The following is a 9,748-nucleotide window of genomic DNA, read 5'->3' as shown; positions in this document are numbered from 1 at the left end:
TTTCGAGAGGAACTCCTCTAGAAAGGATCAATTCTTAGCAACGGATATCTTGCCTTCGGATCTGTGATAGAAGGTGTACCCAATAGTCTCCTTTGGGTATCATATGAAGACACATTTCTTTGATTTGGGTTCGAGCTTATCAGGTTGAAGCTTTTTCACATAAGCATCGCAGCCCAAAACTTTAAGAAATGACAGCTTAGGTTTCTTGCCAAACTACAGTTCATATAGTGTCGTCTCAACAGATTTAGATGGTGCCCTATTTAACGTGAATGGAGCTGTCTCTAAAGCATAACTCCAAAGTGATAGCGGTAAATCAGTAAGAGACATCATAGATCGCACCATATATAATAAAGTACGGTTACGACGTTTGGACACACCATTATGTTGTGGTGTTCCAGGTGGCGTGAGTTGCGAAACTATTCCACATTGTTTCAAATGAAGACCAAACTCATAACTCAAATATTCACCTCCACGATCAGATCGTAGAAACTTTATTTTCTTGTTACGATGATTTTCCACTTCACTCTGAAACTCTTTGAACTTTTCAAATGTTTTAGACTTATGTTTCATCAAGTAGATATACCCATATATGCTCAAATCATCTGTGAAGGTCAGAAAATAATGATACCCGCCGCGATCCTCAACACTTATCGGACTGCATACATTAGTATGTATTATTTCGAATAAGTCAGTTGCTCTCTCCATTGTTCCGGAGAATGGAGTCTTAGTCATCTTGCCCATGAGGCATGGTTCGCAAGCATCAAGTGATTCCAAAAGCCCATCAGCATGGAGTTTCTTCATGCGATTTACACCAATATGACCTAAACAACAGTGCCACAAATAAGTTGCACTATCATTATTAACCTTGCATCTTTTGGCTTCAATATTATGAATATGTGTATCACTAAAATCGAGATTCAACAAAAATAGAACACTCATCAAGGGTGCATGACCATAAAAGATATTACTCATATAAATAGAACAGCCATTATTCCCCGATTTAAATGAATAATCGTCTCGCATCAAACAAGATCCAGATATAATGTTCATGCTCAATGCTGGCACCAAATAATAATTATTTAGGTCTGAAACTAATCCTGACGGTAGATGTAGAGGTAGCATGCCGACGACGCGCACATCGACTTTGGAACCATTTCCCATGCGCATCGTCACCTCGTCCTTAGCTAATATTCGTTTAATCTGTATCCCCTATTTCAAGTTGCAAATATGAGCAACAGAACCAGTATCAAATACCCAGGCGCCACTACGAGCATTAGTAAGGTACACATCAATAACATGTATATCAAATATACCTTTCACTTTGCCATCCTTCTTATCCGCCAAATACTTGGGGCAGTTCCGCTTCTAATGACTAGTCCCTTTGCAGTAGAAGCACTCAGTCTCAAGCTTAGGTCCAGACTTGGGCTTCTTCACTTGAGTAGCAACTTGCTTGCCATTCTTCTTGAAGTTCCCCTTCTTCCCTTTGCCCTTTTTCTTGAAACTAGTGGTCTTGTTAACCATCAACACTTGACGCTCCTTCTTGATTTCTACCTCCGTAGCCTTTAGCATTGCGAAGAGCTCGGGAATTGTCTTATCCATCCCTTGCATATTATAGTTCATCATGAAGCTTTTGTAGCTTGGTGGCAGTGATTGAAGAACTCTGTCAATGACACTATCATCAGAAAGATTAACTCCTAGTTGAGTCAAGTGGTTGTGGTACCCAGACATTCTAAGTATATGTTCACTGACAGAACTATTCTCCTCCATTTTGTAGCTATAGAACTTATTGGAGACTTCATATCTCTCAATTCGTACATTTGCTAGAAATATTAACTTCAACTCCTGGAACATCTCATATGCTCCATGACATTCAAAACGTCTTCGAAGTCCCGATTATAAGCCGTAAAGCATGTCACACTGAACTATCGAGTAGTCATCAACTTTGCTCCGCCAGATGTTCACAACGTCCGTAGTTGCTCCTGCAGCGGGTCTTGCACCTAGCAGTGCTTCCAGGACGTAATTCTTCTGTGCAGCAATGAGGATAATCTTCAAGTTACGGACCTAGTCCGTGTAGTTGGTACCATCATCTTTCAACTTAGCTTTCTCTAGGAACGCATTAAAATTCAAGGGAACAGTAGCACGAGCCATTGATCTACAACAACATAGACATGCAAATACTATCAGGTACTAAGTTCATGATGAATTAAAGTTCAATTAATCATATTACTTAAGAACTCCCACTTAGATAGACATCCCTCTAGTCATCTAAATGATCACGTGATCCATATCAACTAAACCATGTCCGATCATCATGTGAGATGGAGTAGTTTTCAATGGTGAACATAACTATGTTGATAATATCTACTATATGATTCACGTTCGACCTTTCGGTCTCAGTGTTCTGAGGCCATATCTGCATATGCTAGGCTCGTCAAGTTTAACCCGAGTATTCTACATGTGCAAAACTGGCTTGCACCCGTTGTATGTGAATGTAGAGCTTATCACACCCGATCATCACATGGTGTCTCGGCATGACGAACTATAGCAACGGTGCATACTCAGGGAGAACCCTTGTACCTTGAAATTTCATGAGGGATCATCTTATAATGCTACCGCCGTACTAAGCAAAATAAGATGCATAAAGGATAAACATCACATGCAATCAAAATATGTGAGATGATATGACCATCATCATCTTGTGCCTTCGATATCCATCTCCAAAGCACCGTCATGATCTCCATCGTCACTGGCTTGACACCTTGATCTCCATCGTAGCATCGTTGTCGTCTCGCCAACTATTTCTTCCACGACTATCGCTACCGCTTAGTGATAAAGTAAAGCAATTACATGGCGATTGCATTTCATACAATAAAGCGACAACCATAAGGCTCCTTCCAGTTGCCAATAACTTTTACAAAACATGATCATCTCATACAACAATCTATATCTCATCATGTATTGACCATATCACATCACAACATGCCCTGCAAAAACAAGTTAGACGTCCTCTACTTTGTTGTTGCAAGTTTTACGTGGCTGCTACGGGCTTCTAGCAAGAACCGTTCTTACCTACGCATCAAAACCACAATGATTTTTCATCAAGTGTGATGTTTTAACCTTCAACAAGGACTGGCCGTAGTCAAACTCGATACAACTAAAGTTGGAGAAACAGGCACCCGCCAGCCACCTGTGTGTGAAGCACGTCGGTAGAACCTGTCTCATGAACATGGTCATGTAATGTCGGTCCGGGCGCTTCATCCAACAATACCGCCGAATAAAAGTAAGACGTCGGTGGTAAGTAGTATGACTATTATCGCCCACAACTCTTTGTGTTCTACTCGTGCATATAATATCTACACATAGACTGGCTCGGATGCCACTGTTGGGGAACGTAGTAATTCAAAATTTTCCTACGATCACGCAAGATCTACCTAGGAGATGCATAGCAACGAGAGGGGAGAGTGTGTCCACGTACCCTCGTAGACCGAAAGCGAAAGCGTTTAGTAACGCGGTTGATGTATTCAAACGTCTTCACGATCCAACCGATCCAAGCACCGAACATGCGGCACCTCCGTGTTCAGCACATGTTCAGCACGATGACGTCCCTCGAGCTCTTGATCAAGTTGAGGACGAGGGAGAGTTCCGTCAGCACGACGGTGTGGTGACGGTGTTGATGATGTGATTCGCACAGGGCTTCGCCTAAGCACTACGACAATATGACCGAGGTGGTAAAATGTGGAGGGGGGCACCGCACACGACTAAGAAAATTAATCTTGTGTGTTCTAGGGTGCCCCTGCCTCCGTATATAAAGGAGGATAGGGGGAGGCCAGCCGACCCCTGTAGGGCGCTCCAGGAGAGAGGAGTCCTACTAGGACTCCAAGTCCTAGTAGGATTCCACTTGGTGGAAGGGGGAAGAAGGAAGGGAGAGGGAGAGGGAGAAGGGAAAGGGGGCCGCACCCCCTCCCCTAGTCCTATTCGGACTCCCCATGGGAGGGGGGGGGCACGTCCTTGTGGCCTGCCCTCTCTCTCCCCTAAGGCCCATGTTGGCCCATTACTTCCCTGAGGGGTTCCGGTAACCCCTCCGGCACTCCGTTTTTACCCGGTACCTCTCGGAACTCTTCCGGTGTCTGAATAACATCGTCCAATATATCATTCTTTATGTCTTGAGCATTTCGAGACTCCACGTCATGTACGTGATCTCATCCAGGACTCCGAACAAACTTCGGTCATCAAAAACACATAACTCATAATACAAATCGTCATCGAACGTTAAGCGTGCGGACCCTACGGGTTCGAGAACTTTGTAGACATGACCGAGACACATCTCCGGTCAATAACCAATAGCGGAACCTAGATGCTCATATTGGTTCCTACATATTCTACGAAGATCTTTATCAGTCAAACCCCATAACAACATACGGTATTCCCTTTGTCATCGGTATGTTACTTGCCCGAGATTCGATCGTCGGTATCATCATACCTAGTTCAATCTCGTTACTAGTAAGTCTCTTTACTAGTTTCATAATGCATCATCCCGCAACGAACTCATTAGTCACATTGCTTGCAAGGCTCATAGTGATGTACATTACCGAGAGGGCCCAGAGATACCTCTATGATACACGGAGTGACAAGTGCTAATCTCGATCTATGCCAACTCAACAAACACCATCGGAGACAGCTGTAGAGCATCTTTATAATCACCCAATTATGTTGTGACGTTTGATAGCACACAAGGTGTTCCTCCGGTATTCGGGAGTTACATAATCTCATAGTCAGAGGAACATGTATAAGTCATGAAGAAAGCAATACCAATAAAACTAAACAATCATCATGCTAAGCTAACGGATGGGTCTTGTCCATCACATCATTCTCTAATTATGTGATCCTATTCATCAAATGACAACACATGTCTATGGTCAAGAAACTTAACCATCTTTGATTAACGAGCTAGTCTAGTAGAGGCGTACTAGGGACACTCTGTTTGTCTATGTATTCACACGTGTACTAAGTTTCCGGTTAATAAAAATTCTAGCATGAATAGAAACATTTATCATGATATAAGGAAATATAAATAACAACTTTATTATTGCCTCTAGGGCATATTTCCTTCAGATCTGTGGGAAAGGGGTGATAACCCACAAGTATGGGGGATCCTTTGTAGCCTTCTTCGATAAATAAGAGTGTCGAACCCAACGAGGAGCTAGAGGCAGAACAAATATTCCCTCAAGTTCTATCGACCATCGATACAACTCTACGCACACTTGACGTTTGCTTTACCTAGAAGAAGTATGAAACTATTTTGCAAGAATAAAACTACGAGCACTTTCCGAGAATAAAACTAAGAATAAATTGCAAGTTAATAGAAGTGGATAGCTTGTATCAACAAGAAAGTCATTTGTCCCTAGGCAATTGATAACAAGTACCGGTAATCATTCTTGCAATTTTATATGAGGGAGAGGCATGAGCTAACATACTTTCTCTACTTGGATCATATGCACTTATGATTGGAACACTAGCATGCATCCACAACTACTAAAGATCATTAAGGTCGTGAAACCCAACCATAGCATTAAGTATTAAGTCCTCTTTATTCCCATACGCCATAACCCACTTATCCGCGTTTAGACCCCCACAACACTGACAATAAGCAAACCATGAACATATTGCAACACCCTGCAACGGGCCCCCCTCACGTTTGCGTGAGATGGAGGGCACCGTAGGACAGCACCATAAATAAAATATACAATCATACCAACCAAGATCATGATTAACCCACATGACAAAACGGATCTACTCAAACATCATAGGATAACCATAGATCATTGGGAAATAATATATGGAGTTGAGCACCATGTTTAAGTAGAGATTACAGCAGAGAGAAGGGGAGTTACACCGCTGCATAGTGGGGGAGAGAGTTGTTGTTGACGGTAGCAAGATTGTTGAGGTAGATCGCCGTCACAATCCTTGACCCCGGCGGCACTCCGGCGCCACCGGAGAGGGGGGAGAGAGCCCCCTCCTTCTTCTTCTTCCTTGGCCTCCCCCTAGATGGGAGGAGGGTTCCCCCTCTGGTCCATGGCCTCCATGGCAGCGGAGGGGCGGGAGCCCCTCCGAGGTTGGATCTCCCTCTCTGTTATCTTCTGTTTCGCGTTTCCCCATATCTGGCCGAAAAACGTTTCTTATATTCCGGGAGATCCATAACTCCGATTGTGCTGAGATTTTAACACATTTTTTTCCGGATATGAGCTTCCTTGTGCCCGAAGTAGATCTCCAACCGATGTTCGAGGAGGGCACAACCCACCACCACGCGCTAGGGGCCTGGGGCGCACCCTGGTGTCTTGTGGGCTTTGTGGGCCTCCGTTTGTGGTGATTGAAACTCCCAAAAATCACATATATTATAAAATAATTCTCTGTAAAATTTTATTGCATTTGGACTTCGTTTGATATGGATTTTCTGCGATACAAAAAACATGCACAAAACATGAACTGACACTAGGCACTGGATCAATAGGTTAGTCCAATAAATGATATAAAAAGTTGCCAACAATATGTGAAAGTTGTATAATATTGGCATGAAACAATAAAAAATTATAGATACAACGGAGGCGTATCAGCATCCCCAAGCTTAATTCCTGCTCGTCCTCGAGTAGGTAAATGATAAAAAAGATAATTTTTGATGTGGAATGCTACCTAGCATAAACTTGATCATATATCTAATCATGGCATGAATATTAAGACACGAGTGATTCAAAGCAATAGTCTATAATTTGACATAAAGACATCAGTACTCAGGCATCCCAACAAACAATCATGTCTTTCAAAATATCAATGCTAAAGAAAGCTGTCCCTACAAAATCATATAGTCTTCTCATGCTCTGTCTTCTTAACACAAAGTATTTATCATGCACAACCCCGATGACAAGCCGAGCAATTGGTTCATACTTTTTAACGCGCTTAAACTTTTTCAACCCTTGCGCAATACATGAGCGCAAGACATAGATGTAGCACTACGGGCGAATAGAGTATGATGATAGGGGTAAATATAGAGAAGACAAAAAAGTAAGAAAGTCTCACATCGACGCGACTAACAAACGGGCTATGGAGATGCCCATCAATCGATATCAATGTGAGGAGTAGGGATTGCCATGCAACTAATGCACTAAGAGCTATAAGTGTATGAAAGCTCAATATGAAACTAAGTGGGTGTGCATCTAACTCTATAATGAAAAATTCCCACTAGTATATGAAAGTGACAATATAGGAGACTCTCCATATGAAAAACATGGTGCTACTTTGAAGCACAAGTGCGGTAAAGGATACTGACAATGCCCCTTCTCTCTTTGTTTTTTTTCTTTTTCTTTTTTCTCTCATTGTCCGGAGTCTCATCCTGACTTGTGGGGGAATCATAGTCTCCATCATCCTTTCCTCACTGGGGCACTGCTCTAAAAATGAATAATGATGATCATCACACTTCTATTTACATATAACTCAAAATAAATACAAATTACAACTCGATACATATGAAAAAGTATGACTCTATATGAATGCCTCTGGCATGTACCAGTATGTGTAATGATCTAGCATAACATGTATCAAAAATGATGAACGGTGGCTGAGCCACAACTACTATGTCAGCTATATGATCATGCAAAGAAATATGACAATGAATGCTCAAGTCATCAAATGGAAGCGTGGAAGTCGCATGGCAATATAACTTAGAATGGCCATGGAAAAGCCATAGTAGGTAGGTATGGTGGCTGTTTTGAGGAAGATATAATAAGGCTTATGTGTGATAGAGCGTATCATATCACGGGGTTTGGTTGCACCTGCGAAGTTTGCACCATGTCTCGATGCGAGAAAGGGTAATGCACGGTACCATATAGGCTAGCAAATTGCGGAAAGGTAAGAGTGCGTATAATCCATGGACTCACATTAGTCATAAAGAACTCATATACTTATTGCAAAAGTTTATTAGCTTATTGCAAAAGTTTATTAGCCCTTGAAGCAAAGTACTACTACGCATGCCCCCAGGGGGATAGATTGGTAGGAAAAGACCATCGCTCGTCCCCGACCGCCACTCATAAGGAAGGCAATCAATAATAAATCATGCTCCAACATCATAGCATAACGAGAGGCTATATGTGCATGCTTCGGGAATCGCAAACCTTAACACCAATATTCTTACTAACCACAACCATTTACTAGTACCTCCCACATATTCCATCTCTATATCACAAAACTATTGCAAGGAATCAAACATATCATATTCAGTGATCCATAAGTTTTATGTAGGATTTTATGACTAACCATGCAAATGACCAATTCTTGTTGACTCTCTAAATAGATATAAATGAAGCATGAGAGTTCAATTATTTCAACAAAAGAATATGCTCTAATAAATATAAGTGAAGCAAAAGAACATTCTTCAAATAACAGTTTTCTATGTGAAGAGAAACAGGCAATCCAAACTTCAAATGATATAAGTGAAGCACATGAAGCATTCTATAAAGCCACACTCAAAATATATAAGTGAAGTGAAATGAGCATTCTATAAATCAACCATGGACTATCTCATACCAGCATGGTGCATAAAATAAAAATGAAAAGTAAACACAAAAGACGCTCCAAGATTCACACATATCACATGAACGAAACGAAGACAAAAACATACCGATACTTGTTGAAGAAAGATGGGATGCCTTCCTGGGCATCCCCAAGCTTAGACGCTCGAGTCTCCTTGAATATTTACTTGGGGTGCCTTGGGAATCCCCAAGACTGAGCTCTCGCCTCTCTTCCTTCTCCTCATATCGAGACCTCCTCGATTTTTGATCACTTCATCCACACAAAACTCAACAGAAAGCTCGGTAAGATCCGTTAGTATAATAAAGCAAATCACTACTCTAAGTACTATTGCAAACCAATTTTTTTTTTTGCATTTTAGATAACGTAATATAACTTTTCCATGGCTTACACCACCGATAAAAATCGATAGTTTCATCAAAACAAGCAAAACAATGCATCAAAAACAGAATCTGTCTTAAACAGGACAATCTATAGTAATCTGAACATTCACTGTACTTCTGGTAATCCAAAAATCCTGAACAAATTAGGAAAAAAATTGTATAGAAAGACATTACAAAAAGTTTCAGAACTGTTTGAGGTTCCAGTAAAAAAATCTAAAATCACGCACTACAACCAAAGTTTCTATTTTGCACCGCACAAACCAACAAGCAATCTAAACATCCTAAAGGAAAATCTTGGCTCATTATTTTTATAATACAATGGAATTGTACAAGGGAATAATTATTTTTGTTGAGAAGTTTCTGCAATTCAAGATTCATGAAGTTTCCATGGGCACGGACAAAGTTCAATGCATGCTCCAGCTTCCACAGTGCTCGTCTATCTCACTTTCACTTTTCTTTTTGTGAAGTTTTAAGTTACCCTCTATATTTTTTGTTTTTAAACTTTATAAAAGCACTCAACAGAAATAAATGGCTCTCTAAAACTTCCGGGTTGTCTCCCTGGCAGTGCTTTCTTTAAATCCATTAAGCTAGGCATAAGGTGCTCAAGTAATGGATCCACCCGGATCCCAAGGTATATCAAAGCCAATTTGAATTAACAATGATTTGGCATTTAGTAGTGAGCACAAAGCAATGTATATCATGCAATGACGAAGTATAACTCTCTTCCTATGCATCGGCATGTCATACAAGAACAATTCATGCACATCAAGTAAAGGCCAATACATAGC

This window comes from Triticum dicoccoides, chromosome 7A (assembly GCF_002162155.2).
Source record: "Triticum dicoccoides isolate Atlit2015 ecotype Zavitan chromosome 7A, WEW_v2.0, whole genome shotgun sequence".
In the NCBI taxonomy this organism is placed as follows: domain Eukaryota; kingdom Viridiplantae; phylum Streptophyta; class Magnoliopsida; order Poales; family Poaceae; genus Triticum; species Triticum dicoccoides.
This window is presented reverse-complemented; position numbering follows the sequence as displayed.